General features: G+C 40.0%; 1 protein-coding gene across 1 annotated transcript in view; it reads left to right on the top strand.

The window, feature by feature from the left end:
• Positions 1-288: 288 nt before the first annotated feature.
• LOC124219173 (uncharacterized) overlaps positions 289-26,772 on the top strand; it is a 35,673-nt gene continuing 9,189 nt past the window's right edge. The window contains exon 1 of the mRNA XM_046626398.2: positions 289-1,696. The gene's annotated coding sequence lies outside the window, so the exon portion shown is untranslated. The remainder of the gene's footprint in view (positions 1,697-26,772) is intronic.

Below are 26,772 nucleotides of genomic sequence, written 5' to 3'. Positions count from 1 at the left end.
TGCGGGGGAGGGAGAGAAGGAGGGGGGGGGGGGGTGAAGGAAGGATCGTGGTGGTGGTGGTAAAAGGCGTCATGTCAGCGGTGGGGCCGAAAGAAGTACCGCTACGCTTCGGAGGCGCCCTGAGGCGAAATACCAACCTACCTACCTAACCACCAGCTCACGAACCTACCTTGCACACAGAAAACGATGGTAGGTACAGTACGCGTCTTGGGCCAGCGGTGGGGCCCACGTTAAACGTTATAGCGAGCGGAGTATAGGCAGCGGTACACTTCGGTCCGTCGTCGAGGGCCTTACGCACCTCCACACTCTCGCGTTTGCCGAGCAACGGTCGTCGGTTAGCGGAGTCAACTTTGTCTTCGATGAGGCCCCCGACCGGCTGGCACTCTCGTGGCCGACGGCCTCCGACGCGGACCCGGACCCAAAGCGGTTGTCACTGAAATTATAATCGTTCCGAAAACCCCGAACAGTTAGTTCTGTGCCTGAATCATCCCCCTTCGTCTGTTTTCAGTGTCTCGTACGTAAAATACATACGCATCGTCGTTGTGCCTCGTGATGTGCGTTTTTCGTCATTCAAACATACGTGCAACGTTATTTTCTATTCTTTTTCCTCTTGTGATACGTATATGATACAGGTGTTGTTACGGATTCGTGGGCATATTATAATGTTATTATACCGATTAATCGTCGCTATGTTCAAGTGTGTACCGTGTGATTGATCAGGTAGTTAATTGTCGAATTATAGCAGCTCGACGAGAATATTGACTGCGCTTTACACAAGTATTTATAATAACAATTTTATAATCCGTTAAAGCGACCGGTTTATGCCGAACAGGATATTTCACCGATCAAGTAATTGCTGCATACTCAAAGTACTTAAAATAATAGAAAACAACCACTGCGGTTACCGTCGAACACCATACAGTGACGTTTTTCTGCGGACTGTGAACTACCGGTTTCGTTGAGCGCGGTAAATCAAGTGCGGTGATGAAAATAATCGGTTATAATCCTTGAGAGTGTGGAAAAAAAAAAAATAAAAAAATAAAAAATCGTCAATAAAGTAAGAAATCGGTGTCCGAGCTGCAGAGAGCAGTCATGTGGAAAGTGTTTGGTACGTCTTCTCGTTCGCACCGAGATTCTAATACACGGGGGAACGTAATGGAAAACGTTGATCGGGATGATCGTGATTTATAGCTGAAGCTGATCACTCATTTTCAATTCTTCTATTCACATTCTCCTTTTTATACTTCTTCGTAATTTTCACACCTCGAGAGAGAAAAGTGCGCCGCGTGTTTCCTCCACAATTTTCGTGACAGATTTGCCATGTTCCTTGGAAGTAGTGGCTCGTTACTGTTTTCGTTGGGATTGCCAGCTGGACGCACTTCCAGCCTTCTGGTCTGCGCGGACGTTTTTGGTGCCTGCTGATCGGACAGCAGATTGTGTCCTAAAACCAAAGATTCACTCTGCTATTCTGAAGACGACACCCTGCGGGACGAATCGAAGTACGAGAAACCGTGGAAGTGTTTTACAACCGGAACGGACGCCAGCCGGCTTTGACTTCTTCGACTCTTCTCAGCATCGCGTTGCTTCAACGCCGCAGCAACGCCCCCTACTTCTCCTCCTCATCGTCTTCTCTCTCTCTCTCTCTCTCTCCTACACTCTGCGCTGATGGTTCTGATATCATCAACCGGTTTTTAAGGTTGGTTTACCCCTTAACCCATATTCCACATCGTGGTAAATTAGTTAGGCGATGGCGATCGATGTGAACTTTTTAAAACGGTTGTATATTTGTTCATTTTAGACACCGAATAACTTATACAGGCGCTGCGTGCACAGGTGATTTACCGAACAAACAGGATGTACATCAGCAAGGTATTCCCAATGACATCCGGTTCCAGAATTACCCTTCGATTTCCACTCTTAAAAGACGCCTTCGGCAACGAAAGTCGTTTTCCCTACCAAACTGCATAATTTTTTATTGGTTAAATTGTAGTTGTTCTTATACCAATCTACTAATCTACCAACCAATCATCATTCTCACCAGATTTGAAATTCACCAGACAAGAAGTACAATATTTCGATTGAAATCTGGATGGAGAAAGTGTGAAAGAACTCTTTTACTCTGTCAGAAGCCGTTTTTTGAATTGTTCAAACCGTGTTGCGTCTAGTTAGATTCTATATGTAATACGGCAACAAAATTGTCTCCGAGACGATGATTCGTTTGACCAATAATGCTAAAGATTTCCGGACTCATCGACATCCTCCAACTATAAGTAACTTGCCGATTTTATCCTCTGCAATGAATAGATTTTTAAATTAATCGCTACCAGTTCCATAAACCAGTTACGAATACTCCAAATTCCAGTCGAATTTGCCGTTTTCATTTTTTCCCTTTGAAATTTCATAAATTTGTTTTCTTCTAATTAAGTTAAAATTACAACGTTGTGCCCCATGCATGTATATCACATTTGTAGAAACGTATGGGAAAATGGTCCAACAGTGGGCCGGCGGGCAACGACTCGCGTGCAAGGGGCATAAATATAATTGGCTTAAATTCCTTGTGTCCAGAAGTCCATAGACACACTTCAGCTGTGCAGCGGTAATTAATAACAAAATCACAGGCACCCTACAACAGGTATCCGTATACATGTGTGAACACGTGTGTGTGCAACTTGTTGCGCGGTGTAATTTACATATCAGGAATTTTCTTAGCTCCGGCCCAGTAAATGTGTACCTAAATACGCAATATGGAGATCACACCTGTACGAAACTAGAGAAAGGAAAGAAGAAAGAGAAGCAAAATGTCCGGTTGTTCTTTGATTCACATGATGTTATTGCAATTCTCTTCTCACTTTCGGGTGACTGTGATTGAAATATTTGCGTGTCGTACCAATCCAGAGGGTAGATTCCTGGCAAAAAACTGAGACGAAAGTCTCTTTGCTCGAGAATCGAGGGAAGCACGGTTTTCCAGTAACAAAGGCTCAAAGATTGCCCAATCAGAGCGTTCGTACGGTGTAGTCTGCTATTCCGGGTAGGCCTGTGATTGGTCCACGGCAAATGTTGTGTAACTCACGAACCGCGGTTCCCCCGAGGTTTTGGCAAAGGAACTTCTGTCTTGGATTGTCGGAAGGAACTCGATGGACGTATCGAAAATTTGATTCGTCGAAGAAGACCTGTCAGCCAGTGTCAGAGCGTCGCATGAACACGTATATCGGATAATTGTGAACGCGGTGAAAGTGCAATTCTGACAAACCGGGTGTTATTTGTGTTCACATGTGTAATAAGACGACGACCACGATGACGCTGGACTATCGAAGGCGATGTAGTAGGTTAATTAACGTCGTGTGTGTCTTTCTGCACTATCCTATCCTATCCTATCCATACTGCAGAGAGTCGTTCGAGGTCGGTCACGCACCTCGAACAACGCGTTCGCTTCGTTCGTCATTCGAACGCATGTATATCGTAGATTGGTAGTTACAGGATACGTGATACGTCGCGTATTTTGATACAGTCGTTATTTTTCTGTTTCTCTCGTTCCTAGTTGAAATTGATCCCAACAGTTCCGTTAATTCGACGGTCTTTCTGCCGATAAAAATTTGAATTATCTTTCGCACGATTCAAGTTTGCAATTCAGCTCTTGTCTGTCTTCTATGATCACTATCCGGCCAATCTATGCCGTTATTCTCTGTCTTTTCGTTGCCTTCTTTTCTGCCATTTATTGTTCTCGGATAGTCGGTGTTGGGGAAGCGGCGTTTCGTTCGGTTCGCCAGGTTCTTCAGGTCCCAGCTGCTTATTGAGTTGGCTGGCTGCTGGATCCGACCCGGCAAATGTCAAAGTATCCTGCATCTGGCTACACGAGAGAACCTGTCCCACCGTCAGCGACCCACACACGACTAAATGTCAGACAGTGTGCGTTTCGTCTAGCATAAAACTTTGCTCCACAGACACGGACGAATGGCTTATACGTTACAGGTTCGAGATGCAGCCCGATAACTATGTATACATACATTCACGTAATTAGGTACATACGCATAAATATATAATCGTCGGTATACGAGCGTTATATACGCGGAGAGCTGTTGCGAAAACGGAAAAAGATGGCAACTGACTACGACTAGACCGCCGGACTGGCTGCTCAACTCGATCCTCGAGCGATACTGTACTCGGTATTCATCTTGTAATTAGTTGTATACTCATTTCTGTCCCTTTACGATACCCACGGTGTCCTGTTCTTCGTGTGATTTCTTCATTTTCATTAGTAAACACTTTTATGATACTTGTGTTTGGTTGTTAAAAAATTTCTCTATTCAATTTCTACCAATCGTGACGTTTGCAATCAAGCTACGAACGCATAGATTAGTTTATTTTCGATCAATTTTTGTTCTTTGGTAATCGTAACTATATAAATCACTTTTATCTTCTGATTTATATCATGACTCGTTGATTAGCAGATACAGTTATGATTGTTTTCTTCAGTTTTTGAAATCTGGTCATGCCGTTTTTCGAGAATCACGTTTTTTTTATTTACCTTATCAGCTTTTAATTCACAGCTATTTATCAACTATATTGTCGATAGCTGGTGTCTATTTTTGTATGTCTGTAAGTTATAAATTTTCTTTCGAATTCATGTTATTATTTAAACAGGTAGGAATCCAACATTTACCGTGCAGAAGCCTTCATTTGATTTCACTTTTCTTCCCACCGGATATTCATTCTTTCTTGGATGTTACCGAATTCTAAAAATTACTAAAAGATACCGTTTTGCGTCTTTTATCTCATCCCCTCTCTCTAACGATCGAGCTTTCGTTGCTTTACTGGACATTGCATAAACTTCTCACCGCAGTGTTACTGCTTTGAGCTTACTTTTCTGAAATAGTCCTTCGTTTTTTTTAAATTTCTCTACAAATTTTCATTTATCTTTATTAAAAGTGGAATAAAGATTCCGTGATCGTGCGTAAAGGAAACTGCTTGCATCTCTCCCCGACTACAAGGTGCAATATTCTTAATTGCGATAAGTAGTACCGTATATATAATCCGAATTTACGTATACAGCGTATAATACAAACCTCATTTACAAAGCGAGGCTGTTGCGTTGGGATAAATGATATAATCACACGCACAATACGTATACAGATATTCATACTCGTACAATAGTATTATTCATACACCGAGTGTGTCTCTCCCACGCCTTGTGCATACGCATACATCTGAACATACACGTACATACGCATAAAGATGCATATCTTTCTCATTTCGGAGCTTTCTTTTGTTTTGGCCGGGATCCGTCGGCTGAACCAAACCAACCTGCCGACCGACCAACCAACTTCCTGCTATTTTCTGTTCTCGGCAAGCAGCCAACTGGTATATACATATAAATATATATATATGTATATGTATACATGTTGTGTGTGTCACATGCATGTGCGTATTATAAGTGCTTGAGAGTATATTCAGCATACACTAGGAAAATCCCGGCAAAAACATACTACGCAGGCGATGCCACGTCCTGAAAACAAATGTTTATTCGAGGTTGCTCGATAGGCAGGACGTTTTATAGCTCAGCTAGTCTAACAATAAGTATTGCACACAAGATGTTCACAGTACAATTATAATACCGCATAGTGTGCGTTGTGGCGTATATTGTATTATGCGGATTATTGTCCTGGCGAGGAAAATGGTCGGTACGTTCCATGGTTCGGTACTCGTACACCTGGAGACAAAGTTATATTGTGATCCTATATATACGGAACAATTTGTCTTGTCTCTTTTCGCTCCCCCCCTCTCCACGTTTTTTCCGCAATTTATTATTCCTCTTATTCTTTACGTTATTGCGTTTTACGATCCAGACCGTGGATACGATTCTTCAAAACGATTTTATCTCTATTTACGGAAACTGAGGCGAGTAGAGGTGGACAAACGCTGATAGTTGCCTCGGGATCTGTATCCAGTTTTCCTATATTTTATGACGAAATAGCGTACCGAAGCTTTTACAGCAGCGAACACAAATTGCTCGGAATCTGGGATTAGAAGCCGAGGCAAGAAAATAGCAACTGTAAAGACCGTTATGCTTACCATTACCAACTACTATTTCTATCTCGGAAACGAGATTTTAGATACTAGTCGATACATCGACAAGTACTTAAACGATTAGTTCACGAAACTACAATAATCTTCAATATTCAAAGGGTGAATTATTTGAATTTTCTCCGGCATAGTCGCAGAACTTTTTTCAACGACTGATTCTCAAGTCTTAAGACAAAAAAAACTACTATTTCCATCATTATAATCGGCATACTTTGTTCCAACGACTAAGTTCGAGTACTAAATAATTTCAACTCCACTCCCTGAAGTCGTTTTTCAACGATTACAGTGAAGCAACTATTGCCACGATTTGAATAAAAGTGACTAATCCAAACTGATTTTCATACCGAATATACCGAAGCAGAATCCCACATTTTTTCAGAAAATCACCTTGTTAATCAGCTATTAATGTATTCCAGTAGAAGACTGGTATTTTGGGATAACTATATCCATTGCAGATAACAGTAAAACTTTTTCCAAACCGACGCATAACTCCCAGCCGAACTTAAACTGTACATATATCGATCGATTAGTGACTAGTCTCGATGTAACTGCTCCAACAGAATTTCGTGCAACTAGCTCAAGTAACAGAATATTCATGAAATCAGTACCCGATATTCAAATCACAGAAATTTAAGCAGATTCCTCGTCATATACTCAAGCCAGCGATAAAGAGTAATACCCCTAAACTAAAGACGCGGTCGTTGTACGTCTGTATGTATTTATTACATACTGGTATAAACACACTCATAGCCATTACTTACGTACGTAGGTGTACATGCACGCATATATATATATATATATATATATATATATATATATATATATATATATATATATATTTATATTACACCGTGGCAAAACAGGTCTGACGTTGATGCCCGGCAGCAAGAGTAACGCCGAGAGAAATCCTAGAGGGATTTTCAACGAGCCGGCCAGTCAGCTAGCGCACGATTAGTTAGACGATCTAGGAACAGCGCAACCCAGCAGCAGCCACGACTCGAGTGTCTGCCGCACGTCACTCACACCGGGATCTGTGGATAGCTGGCCAAGGGCTGAGTGTCCTGACCCAGTCTGGCCGTAAACACGAACATCGATCCTCACGCACCTGAAAATGCACGCACATAACGCCAGAAATACGGATCATAGCAAATTTATCCGGTTTCGATACATCGGTATCGTTCTGCTTTACCGTCCTTCGTCGGTAACACTGATACCCGATTTTATCGACGCTACCTCGACTGATCGATCATATTGCGAAACCGTCTTCGTTCCTCTTTATTAAAAGAGTCTTGAACGGTGAAGCAAGACATTTTGTTTCCTTTTCTTCGTTTTTCTATTATTCTTCCTCTTCCGTTTTCTCTTCTTCTTCTTCTTCTTCTTCTTCTTCTTCTTCTCCTTTTTCTTTTTCCTTCTTAACCGGAGTTCCTATCTCGGATTAAAACGGCGTTGACTTTACGAAGCTGCCGGGCAAGTATGTCAAATTACGGATATACGGAAACCCGTGGTATTTAGGTTGCAGCCCAGGTATAAAACGATCGGCACCAACGGGTCACCTGCACCTGCTTCGATGTATATATGTGTACTTTTTTGTTCATTCATTCTTATTTTTTGGTTTTTGGCTCAACTTTTTGTCTGGTTTCATCGGCCGTATTCTTGCGTTACAATATACATGCGTACTTATCTCGATTTTTAACTTTTAACTCCAAGTTTTTTCGGCAATTATGTTCCAGTTATCGTTTTTTCTCTAAAAAAAACGTCTTCTTACCTTGTTACATCGACAATACTTATGTCGGTGCATACGTAAATATATGATTCACACATACATATATATATATATATATATTATATATGTATACCTACACACTTTCTTTTCTCCGGTTATCATGTAGCGCCTTCTTGTATCTCAACCTTCTCTGCAGCCAGCAACTAACCCAACCCCATTATGTACCCGTATATACGTGTGTGTGTGTTTCTATATGTAATATGTATATACAAGTGTCTCTACTTTCTGTGAAGGGAATTTGAGATGCGCGTTCAAACTTCGACGCGGATATCAAATGACCATGTTCGCCAAGATCCTCAGGTACATACAAGTATATAAAACGCAGGTATGTACGCGCCGAGTCAGGGTTCAGTGCTCACCGTGCAAACGAATAACACACGGGATATAAATCAACGAGTGTCGAGAAAGATAAAAAAAATAAAATAAAAAAAAAACTAGAACAGTTGAAACATTGCGTAGGTTTTTGATCTGCAGGTAAAGAAAAATTGAGACACTCCGGTGTTTATTATTGCAAAATTGCAAATCACTGATGTAGCGTAATATATGTATTTTAACAGACATGCGCGCGGTTTCGGGTTTACGGAAGCCTTGGCAACGCGGCGTTGCGATCGAAGAATTACGAAGGCTCACGGAGCTTGGAGTAGCGCGCATAAAAAGCCCTTAGGGCATTGGGGTAGCTGTGCGCGAGCCGGGAGCCAAGCTTGGCCTCGAAAAGTTGAAAATCAAGTAGCGCTAGTGTGTTGTACAGATTACACGCGTAGAGTGGGGTTTATACATAAAAACAACAGGCATGTTTAATATTGAAACCCATAAAAGTCTGTAAAAACTACGTAAGATAGTATACATCTATCGTAAAAATGCCTGAAAACGACTAACAATAAACTGATCAGGATTCGACACGTCGCGTACTCTTCGGCAAATAAAAATGTTGCCAACCTATCAAAACTTCACTCTGTATAAACGAAAAAAACAAACAGGTTTGATATGTTTGTGAAATGCATCGGGACCATTTAATTAATACCGTTCTTTTCTCTTTCTCATTTCAATCAAATTTGAGATCGGTACTCTCTCGGCGAGTGTGATTCGACGTATGTCTTGCTTTTCCTTTTTTCATCACGTTGAACAAAACTTTAAATTTTCGTAAATTTTTTAGGTATATATATTCGTTGTTTAAAAATTTTTGCGCGGAAGGTTTCTTGACAAGGTAAAATTACCCATTCGCGTTTATTTTGAATCTTGCAGGCAAAGAGAATGAACGGATTTTTTTTCAGATCGGTACAGACCATTTTTGCATTTTTATTATGGCTGATGACACTGCGAAGAGTTTTGTGTATCATGAACTATGAATAGGATGTGCCGTATATATAACAAAAAAAATACAAGTTGCTATTCAACATACTTATCCAGCATGCCGGTCTTTCGATTTTTTTTCTAGTTTTTTCGATTACATTTCTCTATCCTTCTGTGTGTCTTTAAGTCACGTATAAAAAGAATTTGGTTTTCACACAGACGGTTCAAGTTACACAAGCGTTAATTGTTTTTTCAATTTTTTTTCCTCTTTCGTTACTCTTCTTTACCGCTGCGCTAATCAATCATATTTCACAGAAACACATTAACAGATTATAAATGCGTACAATGTATGCGCGAATTTGAGTCGCATTTAAGAGACTTTTTTATATCCTGATGTAGGTTTTTTAGCCATGCGTTCGTAATTTTCTCGCATTGTATATCACAGACATAAACATAGAATTACGTACAATACAGATAAATAATACACGTATATATTTATACGGATTTTCAGTAAACACGAGTCTAGATTAGGCATAATAAATAAATTCCGATGATAATATTATAATGTTATGTTTAAACGTATACCGAAAAGGAGAAGGAAAGAAGAAAGGGAAGACGAATTCCAGATGCACAATTTATTGCAAAAGAGCTACTCAATGACTGCAGAACGAGGCATAATAACCATATGGTTATGTGTAAAGTCATCGTGCACAGTCTGCATATATGTAAAGATACACATATATACGTATACCTGGCAGCATTACTTGTATATGTTATACACTAATCATATCTACAGGTATCATAAGTATAAGTGCTTGCCAATATAACGACTAAAGACATCTCGCGATGATGTCACTGCCAGCATGTGTGTGTGTGTGTGTGTGTGCGCGCGCATTTTCATATACAATGTTTTTTGCGTGCAAAGAGGCGCGTGAACCCTCGAGAGGCGTTAATGGCTACGGTGTACAATTTTGCACCCGATAAAAAATGGATATGAAACGATCCAGTTTCATTCCACGATAGACTAAACAGGAAAAGACTCGAATGATTGATTTGTCGTGATAAACTGAGGATTTGTGATTCAAAAAAAAAAAAAAACGGTGATTCGATGACGACGATATTTGTCCTTCGAACGATTTTTCTCAATGTCTTTTAATAACGATTGGTTTTCTTTGATTTTTTTTTTTCGTACCGTAGTCTAAACTGTTTCCCAGTTGTTTTATCGTCACCGATCTGGTTTCTAACTGCACAACTATTATAAATGGCGTGCACTAACGGATATTAGATAAGTTTGAAAATTAATTTTCACCATAACCAATTCTAAAACTAAACTTTGAAACAAACATTTTTGACAACTGAGTATGTATACATATATACGTATATACATATATATTTATATATAAATTATACATGTAAAACTGGATTCAGCTGCTTAATAACGCAATCGAATTCATGTGCACACAGCATGATGTATATATATATGTATAATGTATGTATGAAGACATACCGGCAAATCTAGGCAACTATGTACATCCCTAAGTGTACGGGTAACGTATGTACTTATACACCCAGGCACCCATAGTACATTACATTATTGCACGTAAAGGTATACGACGGGCCTCAGGATCTATAGGTACGAGCGTCTCGTAACGCCCGTTGAGACTTAAGACCCATGCAAGAATCATGACAGCTCGGGGCTATGTAGGCGGACTTGCCGCCTTGCGCAATATTCGGACCTAAGCTGTGCCTAGTATCGTTCTGTCGGTTATTAAGTAAATAGGTTATACCTTAACGCGTTGTTCAGCGCGAGTCGAGTCGCCGAGCCAGCAGCCGTGCTAACCAACTCAATCCGATCGGTTCCCCAGGCTCGAGGCTCCTCGACTATCAAGACGTAACAGATTGCCAACTCGGTAACGCTGTTTCAAAATATAACGGGGTCCAACTATTCGGAAACCCAATCCCTGCACACACTTTTCCTTATTTTTAAACTGATATTCTGTATTTAAAAATATAGATCGGTATTGAAAGAGTTTATTATTACTTCTGATTCGTTTCCGTACAGATTAGTTTTCTCAAAAATGCGTTACACGGTCGAAACGATGAATTGGATCAAAAAACCGGTCACGAGTTGAGTTTATGTACTACTTTTGTGTTTGACACTATAGATCGGTAGAAAATCGGTAATGACGTTTGTTTCTTTTTATTTAGTGTCTTTCGACAGTTTTCTCTGAGGTACGTAAAATAATCTACGAACGATCGAAACCATAAATCGGTATCCAGAAACCGGTCACGATTTGAGTTCTTTTTTTTTCGATCGATCGAACAGTTTTCTTCACGGTTTAGCTCTATCTTGGTAACGATGAGCAAAAATTTTTCTCGACCGATTTATAATCTACAATGGAGAGAAAAAAACTAGTAACCGTTAATGATTGAGTTTAAAGTTTTCTCTGTGAAGTAAATAAAATAATCAAGCTTAATTGTAAGACTGTTCTTTGGGCTTGACATAATATACAGAATAATTTCTTTGGCCGTGCAGAGTGACAGGATCGTTAAAAACAGAAATCGGTAACCGGATTTCATTTCATTTGATTTTCGTTTCGAATGTCAAAGTGTTAAACACAGTGATCCGTGGCTTGAAGTATTTTGATGGTGATAAAATCATTCAAACAGAGAAAGAGAGAAAGAAGGAAATCGGCAGTTGGATACGGAGGTGAAAAAATTTCCGTTACCATACACAGTAAATTGTTTATCTAGTCCAATTATTGACCGGGCGAGTCTTGCTCTTCCGCGACTAATGCGCGAGTGGCCATGGTGGATGTGCGAGGTCACCGAGTGACAATGATAGTGTCGAGGACTCGAGTGGCCCGACTGACACTGAGGGAATTGTTTTTACCGGATGAGGCGGACAGCAGCCGATCGGCGTTAGAGCAAAAAAGGTTCGGATTTTTGTCCACCTTTTTACACTCTTCTCTTCTATTTTCCTATGCTTTTTTGTTCCCATACCGATCAACTGCGAATGGCAAGGACTATCCAGCCTCCAATATTTCGAAGGAGGTGGACCGGATGATTGACTGCCCGCGGACTGTCCCAAGGATTATTATACATACGTGACTGACGCTGTTCCTGGTCATTCCGACCACTCGCTGCACGGTGGCCTCGGCCAGGACCCAATGCACCAGCGTTACGGGATGTTTAATTTACTGCAAAGTTTTTGCACAATGAGAAGAGAGAGCAAGGATAGAGGATCGAAGTAGAGAACTAATTCGTCTTGCGAACTGGGTCAGCTGAAATCGATGTAAGAGAGTTGGGATCAAAAAAAAAATCGAAAGATGCCATCTGGTGGCAAGAAATATACCACACCAGCCGAGTCGTGTTTTATTGTAAAAGTTAATCTAAAACGCACGTGTCACTCGGTAATAACTCAACGTAACTGAACAGAAGTTGAATTACATGGAAGAAGTTTTCCGTCACTTTATATTCCTGTGTTTTAGGTAAAACGATCAGCTTTTAACCCAGTTTTTACGCCACATTACTCGAGGTACGAAACTACTTCAAGTCCTGCAATAAGAATAGGATCGAATTGTAGAGTCAAAGTAAGCGATCCTCCAAAGAATTGATTGAATAACTGGATTCCATATCCTCTTTCTTCCTTCCGATTCGCGCGATCGGTACTCCAAAAATTCAGCCGCAGCGGGGCGCAACGATCGGTCAGTCACAGCGGGAGGGACTGACTGACTCAACTTGAGATTTCTACTGGGAATTGCAAAATAAACGCCTCTAGGCTTCAGGTTTTACACACGCAGACAGAGACACTAGAACTACGTACAAGCGATATTTTTGTCGATCCGAAACTGTCGCTGCGGTGCTATTGTCAGTTTGATATATCTATATACACATGTGTGCTTACCTAGGGCTACCTCGCGTCTCGTCAGACTAGATAATTAGAAAAATACACACTTGCTTCAAAACTCACACGAAAGAAACTACCGGTGAGCTCCGATCGTAAAATCTTTCGCAATATATATAATTTAAGCGCGTTTCATACACCATTCATACACGGTGTCAAATAATCGTCAAATGTATGTCCGATTAGAAATTAAAAATTGCGGTGGTTTTTTCGCAACCGATGAAAAATCGCAGTTGATCTTTGGACGGTTTTCAAACCAGTACCTTAGTCTTGAATTCTGAACGTTAAATGAGCTTCAACGTTCTTTCCACTAGGGGCGTGTTATTCCAATTTATTCGACTTTGAGTCATTCCATGGGTGATAAAGTGCGGGTAAAAATATTGAAAACCAATTTCAATACACCGATTATATTGCATGAGTGCCTATCTATGTATAGATAAAAAGATATATAACCACTGACATAATTGCGTAGCGTATACACGTATAATGTATAATGTATTTGAATCGCATTCTCGCCTTGATTACACGACCGTGTGTCCAATTGTCTCACATATATTTATTTTTAATTAAAAATTTATTCTTGATACTGAAGCTGCACGTAGCGATGTTTTAAACTCGGGCATACGCTTACAATAATTAATTACATCATACGTTGGAGGTTTTATCCGTCTCGATTCGAGCATATTATACGTACGTATACATATAGGTGTACGCTTACGCGTTGTTCGTATATTTATATTGCACGTATTAACATGTTTGCTGCGATGGCTGTATAGCATATTTTCTAGATACATGCCCGTGGATTTGGTCATTTCGTCGTTTATATCTCAAAACAGATTTCTCTTCAGAGAAATTGCCTCTATACTCGCGCGTCCTCGTGCACGATGGCATGCGCGTCTTTGCGCATGCGTATATGTATATATCAGGCTTCGCATGCAGTTGGATTTCTCGGTTTTTAACTTCGTGTCTTGATGGTGTTGCGATTTAAATCGCTGTCCATATGTTCATCGAGACCGTAATCGGCGGAGGAAAGAAACAGAAAAAGAAACCGCCCGGCGATAACCTGATCGCTTCACATTCAAATTTGTATGCATGTAGGTAAGCTTCTTTCGGTTTTTTGCAACAGATCCGAATTTTTTAGGACTACACCCGAAATAATCAGGTCTTCAATTTGTTCTGGTTTCCATTTTCCGTTATCTCGTTTCTTTGCTTTGGAAACTTTCAACCGATTTCTATTTGAATTCTTCTATAAATTGAAAATCGAAATCGCACATTCATAAAAATATGATTCAGCTGTCAGATAATTATAAAAATCAAAAAATAGCTAACTCAAATATAGAAAAACGATTAGTTCTGGAATGCAGTCTCAGAAACGCGACACTCGTATCACAGGTTCATCAAGTCAACTGGCCTAATGAAGATTAAAAAAATTCAAGCTTTCTTAATAATTAACGGACATTGCAAAATTTCATCCACGATATTATATTTGTCACTTTGAATTTCGCAATTTTAAATCAAAAATAATTTCGCAACTGTATCGGAGACCCACAGCGCAAGAGTAATTGTGAAAAAATTGCTCTGCAGTGACCCTGAAACTGATAGAATAAATGGGAAGAAAAACAGGCGAGTGAGTCGGAAGAAAAGAGTGCGCACAGGCAGAGGCGAATTACGGCTCACCTCAGGTAGATAATGCCAAGCCGGCATAATAGCTCACTGACAATAGGTAGAGGTAAGCCCCGTTGAAAGGAGGTCTGCCTATGCCTATTAGACGTAGCTCTAATGCGCCGATCGGTCGGTTATACACCGATAAATACATGCGTTGCGTTTAGTGGTATGCATAATTGATATTATACTAGATTCATTGTTCCCGCACTAATTGCCGTGAACGATTTGAACGCGATTTTAACCTAGAAACTGCGTGCAAAGACTGAAAATCGGCCTTCCTGCAGTTTACCGGGAAGCCCATTTTCAAATTCTGGGCCCTTACCTGATCTCACAATTGTCTAATGGCTGAGAGGCCGAGTTACCGATCGTTCCGTGTCGGTAGCAGCTCGTAACTCATACTCTCAAATGGAATAAGGTCTAGTGCACTATTCGCTTGTCGTACACAGTTGCCCAAGCGAGGGTGATTAGTGGTAACCAATGTACCGATTGCCAAGAATTCTACCACACACAGCCGCCTGTGCACAATTAAGAGTTTAGCCTGCCTTTAATACCTCTGGCTCTGTTCTCCAGCTGTTGTTACTTAAGACGGGCTACTCTCAGCCACAGGCTACTTATATGCATATTTTCCTACCGGTCGCGTACCGATCTATCCCACAATCTACAATCAGTCTGTATCATGCGCTCATGCGCAGGTATATTAAACGAGATAAACCGATATGTCGTCGTCTCCTGTATTTGTTATATCGGTTGTAACAGGTACCCCTGTATTTTCTAGGAACCGATTTCTGATCGAGATATGTACTAGGATTTATTACACATGCGGTGTATTTATATGCATGAGAGGTACTTACCCGGACTTGTTTTTCCTCGCTGTAATAATGGGCGACGACTTAACGATTCTTGATCAAATTTATTTTCAACATAATTTTTTTCGCACGGCTTTCGTTTCTTTTCCACGATTTATCCGACGGTCTTCATTGCAATTAATTTCATCGGTCATTTCAGATTTGTTTGACTCCTCCTGCCGATTTTCTCACTAATTTTATTAATAAATTTGCTTTTTTCATTGCTCCAATTTTCACAAATTTATTCAGCAACTTTCTCGCAAAGATTTATTCACCGATCTTATGGCCTGCGTTTCTACTTTTCTTCAAACAATGCTCATAATTTTCTTACCGATTTTTCCTTCCAAATCTTCGTTCTGATTTCGTTGCCGATTTTCTTGTACGTTTCTTGAAAAAATTCCGTAACGATTGCATGTTCTTTCTCGTGGATCGATTTCAGACGGATAATTGATATCGATTTCTCTCAGAACTTTCAAAATGATTTCCTAAACGATTTCACAAATCAACCTCTTTCCCTCCAAATTTTTTTTTTTTTTTTTTTTTACTTTTATTATAACGGAGAATTCGATTCGACGATTTTGGAACTCGAGCTTTTTGTTAACGATCTTTCGTTTCTCCTATTTTGTCGATCGATTCCGAACATTCGATCTATGGCGATGACGAGAATCAGATACACGGAAGGTAAAACCCCATTTTCATAAAAGAATGAAAAAAACTCCCTTGTTTCAATTCTGGGTATACACATGTTGCATACTCCGCGATGCGGCAGAGACAGAGACCCCGCGTTCTTGCACGTACCCCAGAAGTAAGATGGACGGCGACGGGTGGTTTGAGTTTATACTGCACCGGGAACCACACGCGTCATTTCGTATGCGATGTACAAGACTTGAATATTTTTTTCGTTTCATTTATTTATTCTTTTTTTAGTGTTCCTTTCAACCACTGCTTGCGAGCGCGCACTTGTGTGCGTGTGTGTGTGTGTGTGTATGTGTGTGTCCTCGCCCGCGTATTTTGTTTTCTTCATATTTCCTCTTCTTCACTCATTTTTTCCATGTTAAATCACGCGGTGTAGTACAACAATCGGGATAAACGGATGCTACCACGAATTTAGATGCACCCAACGTTTCTATACACAATTCACGTATATTCGGTTTAATTCATTTTATTTTGTACTTCTTATTCAGATGCTCACTAGCAGTGCCACCATCAGTTCCCTCCATTTCTTTGACGTTTTTTTTTTTTTTTTTTTTTTTATTTATTATTATCCGTCCTTCTTTTTTATCCTTGTTTTATTCTTTCGCATACGAAATAAATCGGCCGTAATCACGTTAGAAAAATTTGGCAGGTACTCTTTAACCTAGGGTAAAAATAAGGTTAAAAAATAGAAGTAAAAGCTCGGAACAAGGTGGCACGTATATTAAAATGTACAAGGCAAAAAACTAGAGACAGCTGTAATAACCTGTAACAAGCTTTTTGTTCTTTCTTTTGTTTTTCTTGTTCTTGTAAAAGACCATAAAGCAATCACCAGTCCAGTTATTACGGATCGAATGGTGCAGGATATCGTATTATACTGAAAGACTGAGCAGTGCACAACCGAGTTTCTATGATACCAAGAACGTACTTAATGACAAAGTAAATGGCAAGGAATAAAGGAATAAGAGTAAAAAATCTAGACACATTCTTTCTCTCTTTGTTCGCACCAACCGATCACATCTTATGAAGAAAATCGGAATTAACATTCGTTGGGCGAAAGACCTGCAAGTCTTTCTCTTATTCTTTCTTGAAAAGAGAAGCGGGATTTATCGTCGCTCCGCAGGGAATCGGTTACAGGTCCAAGGCTTGCCTATTATATTCATGTGGGTCAAACGATCGATCGATCGATCGGGTTGCCGATCCATTCTTTCAGGGCAAAATAACACGCATCAATTATTGTCAAGCGATATTAAATAAGCCATTCGCAACGCTGGTATTACAAATCTTAACTCCGCCACTAATTGGTAATTAGGTCTACTCCTGGTATGCGCAGACCGCGACTTGTTCAGGATATTTGCTTCGGTTTTCTAGGCCAAGTCGAGCCGACTGCTCATCTTGTGGCTATGGAGTTAGCGCTGCACTGGACGTTGCTGACATGCCATCCACCTTAACCTCACTTTTCTCTCCCCCCCACCTCTCTCTCTCTCAATCTTTCTCTCTCTATTCATCTCTACGCACGGTGCTCCGTCTCTGGAAGTAAAATAACCACTCGATCCAGGTGAATATATATTACGTACATATACATTTGTACGTATAGCTACGAGTCATTGGTTGGTTAATTAATGATAAAGTTTAACGGTCGCTGGACGTTAATTTAGTCCGCGATCTGAGCTCCCCCTTTTCACCTCAACTTGTACTGCACTGAAAAAGAAACCGAGCTAGCTTAATGTCTCTTGGGATTAAGAGTTACTTTTTTACTGTTTATATTTCGTATGTGCCGAGGCGTATGCGTAAGATAAAGAGAGAGAGAAACGAGTGACAACGTTTAGTATGAAAAGTTGCAGGTATAATAATGATCATACCTGTGAGATAAATAATTATCGTGGGTATACACAAGTATACACCGTACGCATATGTAATATAAAAAAAAAGTTACAGGTGAAACCGTATGTATTGCACAGAGGACGCGTGTATAACGTACATGTGAGATCAAAATGAAAAGAAGGTAGGTGGCTTGCTACGAAAAGAAAGAATTGAAGAATGAGAGTAATAATTCATTTTTAATATCGAGAACGGGAAGAAACACGAAAACTAAATTAAAAGAAGTAACGGTATACAACTATTATGTAGCGTTTAATGTGAGAATGACCAAAAATTTTACGCGTATTTATTCAAAACTGTTGATTTTATTATTATTTTTATTTGTTCGTTCTTTTTTTATTTTTCTTCGTTTTTCACAGTTTAATGGATTTCGAACGATCGTTCCTTTTAACCTGAAGAATATTATTGTGATACACCGAATGAAAAAAAATACTTGACAATTTACTTTGAATGAGAATTTTTTCCGAATAAACGTCAGTATAAAGCAAACATTGAAGAAGCACACGATTGATATTTTTTGTTATAGAATTGTCCATTGTGCAGGTACAAAGACAAATATTCCATTACAAACAGAAAGGGAAAGAAAAACAGTCATCTATATTATTCTCAACTCGTCTTTGCCGTTCAGAGGTTGAAGCACAATTACGTACAAGAAAGAAGCTCTTCTCAATATTGTTCACGCAAAATGAAAGACATGGGACAAAATCCACTTGCGTAATTATCGACGTGCAATTTGCGTGCAACGTGCCTATAAATTATGCCATCGTATTTTGCCGCCATTTTTTGTTCGGTTAAGATAAGGTTAGGTTAGGCTTGCCAGATTCCATCTAGGATATCGAAACGTAGATATATATACAGCATGCCTGCTGTGTTATACGTACGCAACGTATTATTGCCACGTCATTTCTGGTGGGTAGGGTGATATTTATACATGCCCACATTATTGTACGTATACGTGAACTATATCGGTATACGGAATGTAAATGTATAAAATGTCAATAGCTGTGGGTACATAATAAACCGCGGAATAAATTCTATAATCAATATAGTACATAAGGTTAGGTGGATATAAAATTATGCGCGCCCGCTGCTGCATAAATAACCAGCGCGTGTATATAAAAATAGGTATATGTTACTGCTTGCAATTTTTTGCCGTGAACTATGCTGTGTTCATAAGTCTAGATATGTGCATACGTGTGTTGCCAACGATGTTAATTATCGACCGTTCCGGATATCCGTCGGGCGTATCGGCCTCTACGTCGTCGACAGGATCTCGATACACATTTTTTCCTTTCTCTCTCTCTCTCTCTGTCTCTTCTCGGTATGATATTATTGCAAAGAAAGGGAAAGAAAAAAAAAATAACAAATAAATGAATAAATATTGCTAATTAATTACGCGCCGATTTGAGATGCAGGAAACTGAGTGTCTCTCTTTCTCTCTCTGTCTCTTTTTCTCTTCATTCTTTTTTCCTCCCTTTCTCTCTCTTCCGTTTTTTTGCTCGTTATATGCTTTTTTTATCATAACACACTTGAGGTATTATATTATACCTAAACAGCCGCCACAGCATCTACTGCTGCACAACAAAGATTAGACAAACTCGAGTCTCCACTGTTGCAGGTCGCTTCACCTTTCCGCGGTTCTTTTCTCCGCTAGTCTCTATTGTATTATACAAGACAACACGCCCAAGCTTCAACCGCAACCGATTTATTCCTAACCGGATGTGGGCAGCTAGTTCTTGCCGCACTTCTTTTCTCCTCAAACATTACGCGCAAATTAATATGCCTACCGGCATTTTTCTCCAGCCTCTTGTAAGAATCAACGATGCATAATAAAACGGGATGCGATAATATCGTCGATAATCCAATCCGAGTTAGTGAATTTTGACACAGTGCAGGAATATAAGCAACTGAAACCGCAGCCTTGATGTCGCAATTGGAATCGGCAAGGCCAGAAATACCCGGATTCCAAGAAAAAAGATATAGGAGGAAATCTACTCAGAATTCGAAGCGAGATATTTTTTAAGCACGTCAACGCAAACTCCTCCGAACAAATAGGCACAAATAAGCGCAACTAGGCACTGAGAGGACTACTAAAGACAGGGAGGTAATTTACCGGCATCGATGGACCCTAACAAGAGACTTGCATCACTATTAAACCCTGGCGTTGGGTATGCAGCCAGTGCTGCTTGTGAAGCACGAAGTTTATCGGGTACACTAGCCTCAGAGTTGTGCTGCACCGGGTTGCAAGTACTGGTACTATTAGACTTTATATACCTATACCCACCTGCGACTGTCTGTGTATTGTACAAGTAGATAGATTATATACACTTGCCGCTACCGAGCGACTCGCTATGCTCGTGGACTAGATTCTCGCCGATATAATTGCACAACGCCACGTTTCGTTTCGTTACGTTTCGATCCTTCGTTCTTTTGGGTTCTCGGCGCACCGTCTGATCTACGATTCATCAGTGCAGCTTGATTTATCAGATTTATTTGAGAAAAAAAGAATTGCGACGATTGCGTGTAAAACTCTATGACCGGATGATCAGAGGATTCAAAAAACTTAAGAAATTAAAGAAACGGTATTATTTTCGTCTTCAATAAATTCTAGATGACGGTACCAGACCTCCAAACTTTGATTTGAAACGGAACTACATATCGGCTAATGGGGGAATACCAAGGACCGAATGGTCTCGAAATCCGTTTTATCCAGCTCCAGAGTTATGGATTCGCGTTGGAAACAACCGACAATGATTAACGACCGTTAGACTGTATCCAGGCTATAAAACACGTGCTGGAAAAATGGTTAACACACCAACAAGCACCCGCATAAATATTGTCTTTTTGCACCGTATATCGGACGCTCTTAGTGCCATACTGCAATCAGAGAGAAGTGGAATCGCTCGGACTAGACCAGACTAGACAAGGTAGCTGCCATAATATTATGCCTCGTTCAACTACACGCGGCAACGAGCGACCTGCTCAAGCCTACAACGCGATCAAGAAATAACTCGAGTATGTATATCACGCACATGCACATAGTTATATGTATACATCCAAGTAGAGCTAGTTCTAGTTGTGAAACTCACCTGAGCCGCCACCGCCACCAGAAAACGGTACCTATTTGTGATAGGTCGATACTTTTTTCCCAAATCTTTACCGGCAATTTGAATTCATCTATATTTACCTCGTGATCATCGTCGCGATGTTCCAGCTCCCTAACTTCTGCGATCGAACGGGTATTTCATGGATCGTGTCCGTTGAACTGTGTCACGAGCAATGTCAGTGCCTGTAGGCTTTTAGATACTTGACGCTAATTCATCGACCATAAGGTAGGAGCAAAGGTTCCGTGCATCGGTGGCTACGTATGGAGAAATTTGATCGAAGTGTTCGAATTTTGCTCACCACTTATACTCCTCTCGAGTGTCTCGCACGGAAATTCCGGATGACGATATCGAGCCCATTGTGCGCGAGTGTCCTGGTCCATTGACTCGAGCATCTGTACTTACGTACACGGACAATTAATGATACAAGTAGAATACACGTGTCTGTACCTACTCCGTAAGAGGTAACGACGACGAAAAAAAACATTAGTTGGGAAAAGCAACAACCGCGTCTTAGGAGAGACGAAGTGACGTGTTCTCCTTGCAGCCATCGAGAGTGCGAGCTTCTAGGTGTTTAGAACTCACTTCACTTCACTTCGCACTGCGATGATGACGACGGTGATGATGATGATGGTCCTTAAGAAGTTTATAACGGTGGATTTATCATCTATGTATCTATCTATAATGTACATAGCTAGACGGACCGCTACCCTGCGGAAAGAAAAAGAAAACATTGTTAGAGGTATATCGAAGCCTGTGTGCGCGCAATGTAAATATGTGTGACACACACACAATAAAAGCTTGCGGAGAACGATGCGTTATTTTTGTTTTATTTTTACCTACGTTCCGCTTCTTTTTCCTTTTCTTTCCTTGACACTTGACAGTGAGTACTGATGCTTGACTAAATAAAGCCCGTGCAACATCCTGGTCTAAATTCAAGACCGAGCGAGATGCTAGATCTATCCTAGACCTTCGGAACAGCCTTGTATAATCCAGGCGTATCTAACCTCAGACCAACCAACAGCCATCAACAAGGAACTACGTCCGTCTTTCCTCCCCCCTACAGGCAAACGTTGTTATCCGCATATATTATACTGCGATACGTTTTATTTACGATTGTCTGTCGATCCTCAAGCCTCTGACTCATTCAGCAAATCACATTATACGTACTTACATAGTGTGTTCGTAATAACCTGAAAACATAAATGGTGCACACAAATAGCCGCTGATCGGTCGGAAATTAAGGCACCGAATTCCGGTGACGGCTCGAAATCTGAGTTGAATATTTTTTTTACTATAATTCACTACTCAGCCGAGATTCACCGTCTTTTATGGAAATCGGAAGACCGATTCCAGTTCAACCCAACAAGTAAAAGCCTGCATCTGATGATTTCGCATGGAACGGAAAAAATGGGAGAGAAAAAAAAATGATACATAGTCTTAAAAACCACGCGGTGAAATTCACATTCCTTATAAATTACACGCTGCATGGTTACACGTGTAATACGATCAACGAATGAGCTTCTTTCGTTGAAAGATTTTTTCTTTCTCTCCTTTTTGTTCCACCTACTTTTCGTTACGGATTTTCTTTGTCCCCATATTCTCCAGCGGTATTGGGGCTTGTATTTGACCGTCGACTACAGGAAACACATAAGACGAGGACGAGCCCCGGCGAAATCATAAATACAGAAGCAGGAAATTCAATTTAGTTATCGCTGATCGATAAATGAACAGGTCACCTCTTCAGCGGGTCCCCCGCTTAGCCCCAACCCGCACTGTGCTCATTATATGTTCCTCGCTCTCGCACGTCGTCGACGTCGTAGATAGAGAAAGTGCGGCACGGCCGCTGTTGCCCCTGCTCTGGCGGCGGCGGCTTGATCTCTATCGTTTTTCTTTCCTCGTACCGTCGAAGTCTGTAGCCGATCTGGACCAAAAGCCAAAGCCCTCAACTGCAATATCACACCTCTTCCAGAGGTATCGTCGAAACTTAAACACTTCGTGTTCCAATGTTTCCAATCTTATCGATACTTTAATTCCTCATTTGATATTCGGTATACCGATTTCCTGGTTTGTGTTGTTCCTGAAAACTGTACGTTTATATTTTTTTATTGTGAAATAAATTGAAACAAGTTGTCGTCCAATATTTCTCAGCTTACCGATCTTTACATTGTTCACTTGATATTAGGTATAGTAATTTCTTGATACATGTTGTTGATTGTTTCTGACAATCATACGCTCCTGTTTTCACGATGTCGATTCAGTCAATTCGTCTTACAATTTTTTCAAGCTTACCGATCTTGTCGTTCTTCATTTATTACTAGGTACCGATTTCCTGATTCAAGTTTTCGACTGTTTCTAAAAAAAAAATGATTCCATGTTTCAACGAAATAACGTCGTTTTTATCAATGAGCAATCTGTTGCTTCTTTGGCGACTTATTCGATACTATAGGTACGTACCTTATTTCTTGATCCGAATTGTAGATTGATTACGAAAAACGTGCCTCAACGTGTTGAGAAATAAATTTGATAATATCAACAGATTATTTATTTTTATTACCGATTTCTATATCTACTCATTGTCAGGCATGAACGATTTTTTTTCTGTGCAGGTCAAGTAGGTACCGATCATTTCCTGATCCTCGATTTTTTCGTATTATTGTCCCTGTACTTTTACTTGTTTCTTGTGTATCCGTTCTTTTTCATAATGTCACGGTTATTTCAATATCATTCATTCCTGCCGTCAATCGTTTGCTTATTATTATTATTTCTCGCGCTTTGTACATTACTTTGAACGATACGGAACTTTTTGTTCATACACCAGATCTTGTTCTCAACTACCGGGTCATATTTTCTTTGCTCCCTGCATTATTATTCTTTTTTTATTTTTCTTCTTGTTTTTCGAACTGATTCATGATATTTTGCAAGTTGAAATCGCAGTACAAGAAACTTTGACAAGGCCACGAAGTGGCCCGAGGGCATCACGGATGTGTTGGAAAAACAACGGTTACGAGGGAAAGAGTCTCATCGTGAAATCGTTCCGGCTAATTAACCGATAAAGCTTCAGGTACCGGCGTATCATTACAGCTTGTAAAACTGGCCGTAAAACGTGCCTGATTCTCAATTAAAAAGTGCACTCTTATAGATATAGGTATACGTATGTATAATATATACATAAGGAACATCACTCGACACTTATATGAATCGTATACGCAGCAGGTCTTACCATTTAGTGAAACGAATCTGCACCGCCATCTAACGGTTACATCACAAACCTTTTCTTGCGCAGACAAATCCAGCCGATCATTTGTAGTAATAACGATGGAACCATGTAAATTAGAATACCACTTACACGTATTCCCGTGATCAAATGTAACCAGATAAACAAAATTGCTTGATTAATTCGACAGTTGATAAGACCAGCCTACTGATTCCGAGTATCTAAGTTTAAATATCATCGGTTGAGAGCAACAAAACCCTATCTCAGATTTTGGTCCAACAAAACCTCATCTCAGAATTTCGTTCAAAAATGTCGTATGTCCTCGGAGATACAAAAACGAAATACAAAGACGAAATTCTGAGATGAGGTTTTGTTGGACCAAAATCTGAGATGAGGATTTGTTGAACCAAGTTCTGAGATAGGTTGTTGTTACTCTCAGCCGACGGTATGATCTACTTGTGTGTGTACACATGTATATGTATAGATATACAATGTATAATACTGGATTGCCAAGATTGAGTTGCGCAACTTGCACTTAGGCTCGGTGTGTCTCCTCGACTCGGTGTTCGCCAGAGTTACCGACTTACCTGTATATTATGTATATACGTATCGTATATACATTTAAATATATATATATGCTGAATTTATACCCGGGCATATCGCGTTCCCACGCCTTGAGTATGTGAGCCTGGTCTTCGACCTAGTGACTATACCTGCAACCAGTGCTCTTGCCTATCCAGCATCCTTGTGGAGAACGACCACGTGCAGATCCAGCATAACTATCCTGCACAAGCCTCCGATTCCACCACCACCTCCGCCTCCTCTACACTGCCGCTGTTCTATGTGCGCAACAACTTATACAATGTGCATAAAATATAGGGCATCCATGCACAGCACGCGGTCATTAAACAATGTCGACGAATCGAGCTTCACCGAGTTCGGAGACCATGTCGCAATTCCCATGCAATGCTTGACATTCGTTGATAGTCTCGTATAGTTGATCAACTCTTGCATTCCACTTCGATGTTTATAATACTTCACTTCAGTAAAACTCTAAACTTTTTTCAATGTACTCGAAATTTTACAAGTATCAATAAAGTTCCATAATCAATATATGAGGCATTCCACGTCAGATCGACCTGACCAAAAGCCTCACCCTCTCAGAATTAGTTTAAGCTTGGTGGATACTTTCCATTACTTATCAAGAATGATTGTGATTTTTTTGTAGAGTTTTATTCGACGACGTTCAGAATTAACATTCGATATAATATATGTGGAAATCGAGAATGTCTGAAGTGTAATGAAGTATAACTCTAAAACTACTGCTAAGATAAAAGAAAAGCTACATACAAAAAAGTTTCAGTTTTGACTGAACTTTAACACCAAAATATGCAAAAATTTATTGAGGTCGCTGAAGGTCTTTAAAACTCAATAAATGTTACTTTTTGAGAATTTTTAAAAACGATTGAAGTCTTGTCGCTGAAAAGTCCAGAGGATATTCTTCTCTTAATGTTCCAAAACTTGTGTAAATTTCATCATGGGCCGGCATTTAGTTTCGAAGCTACGCATTTTTTTCTGAATTGTTTTCTAAAAAAAAAAGAAAAAAAAAACTTTTTCAGTAAGTATCCGGCGCGTTGATTTCTACCATTCACCGGGCGTTATGTATTACGAACTGTGGTGGTCGTTGTTCGGGTTCTCTCCGTGCTGAGGCGCTGTTAAGCGAAAACGTCGAAGTTCGCGCGGGTAATTCAAGCTATACTCGGATAAATGAATTTGGAATATTTTGATTAGACGAGAAAACTTCTGTGTATTCATATCCTTATGGCCGAATAAAACGTTTTGGAATTATTTCATATGATGTCGACAACATTACGACATGACATAACCGTTTCTACGAAAACTGAAAGAAAAAAGCTCGTATCGTAGAAACCAAACCTCAGCCCATGATGAAATTTACACAAGTTTTTGAAACATATCACAAACTAATTTTTATTGATTTGTTAAAACTTTTCAGCGACCTCGATAAATTTTTGCCTATTTTGGCGTTAAAGTTCACTTAGAACTGATACTTTTTATAAAATCAATAGTTTTCGAGTTAAATTTAAGTGAACTTCCGACATTCTCGTATGCCGCATATATTATATCGAACGCTAACTCTAAACGTCGTCGAATAACAGTGTTTAAAAAATCACAATTATTCTCGACCACTAACACAAAGTTTTCACGAAGCTTAAACTAATTCTGAAAGGGTCAGGTTTTTGGTCACGTATGTCCCATGTATACAAAAATTGTTTTGCCAGTTTTGA

Source organism: Neodiprion pinetum, chromosome 5, assembly GCF_021155775.2.
Source record: "Neodiprion pinetum isolate iyNeoPine1 chromosome 5, iyNeoPine1.2, whole genome shotgun sequence".
In the NCBI taxonomy this organism is placed as follows: Eukaryota; Metazoa; Arthropoda; class Insecta; order Hymenoptera; family Diprionidae; genus Neodiprion; species Neodiprion pinetum.
The sequence above is the reverse complement of the archived record's forward strand: the minus strand, read 5'-3'. Positions and strand labels throughout refer to the sequence as shown.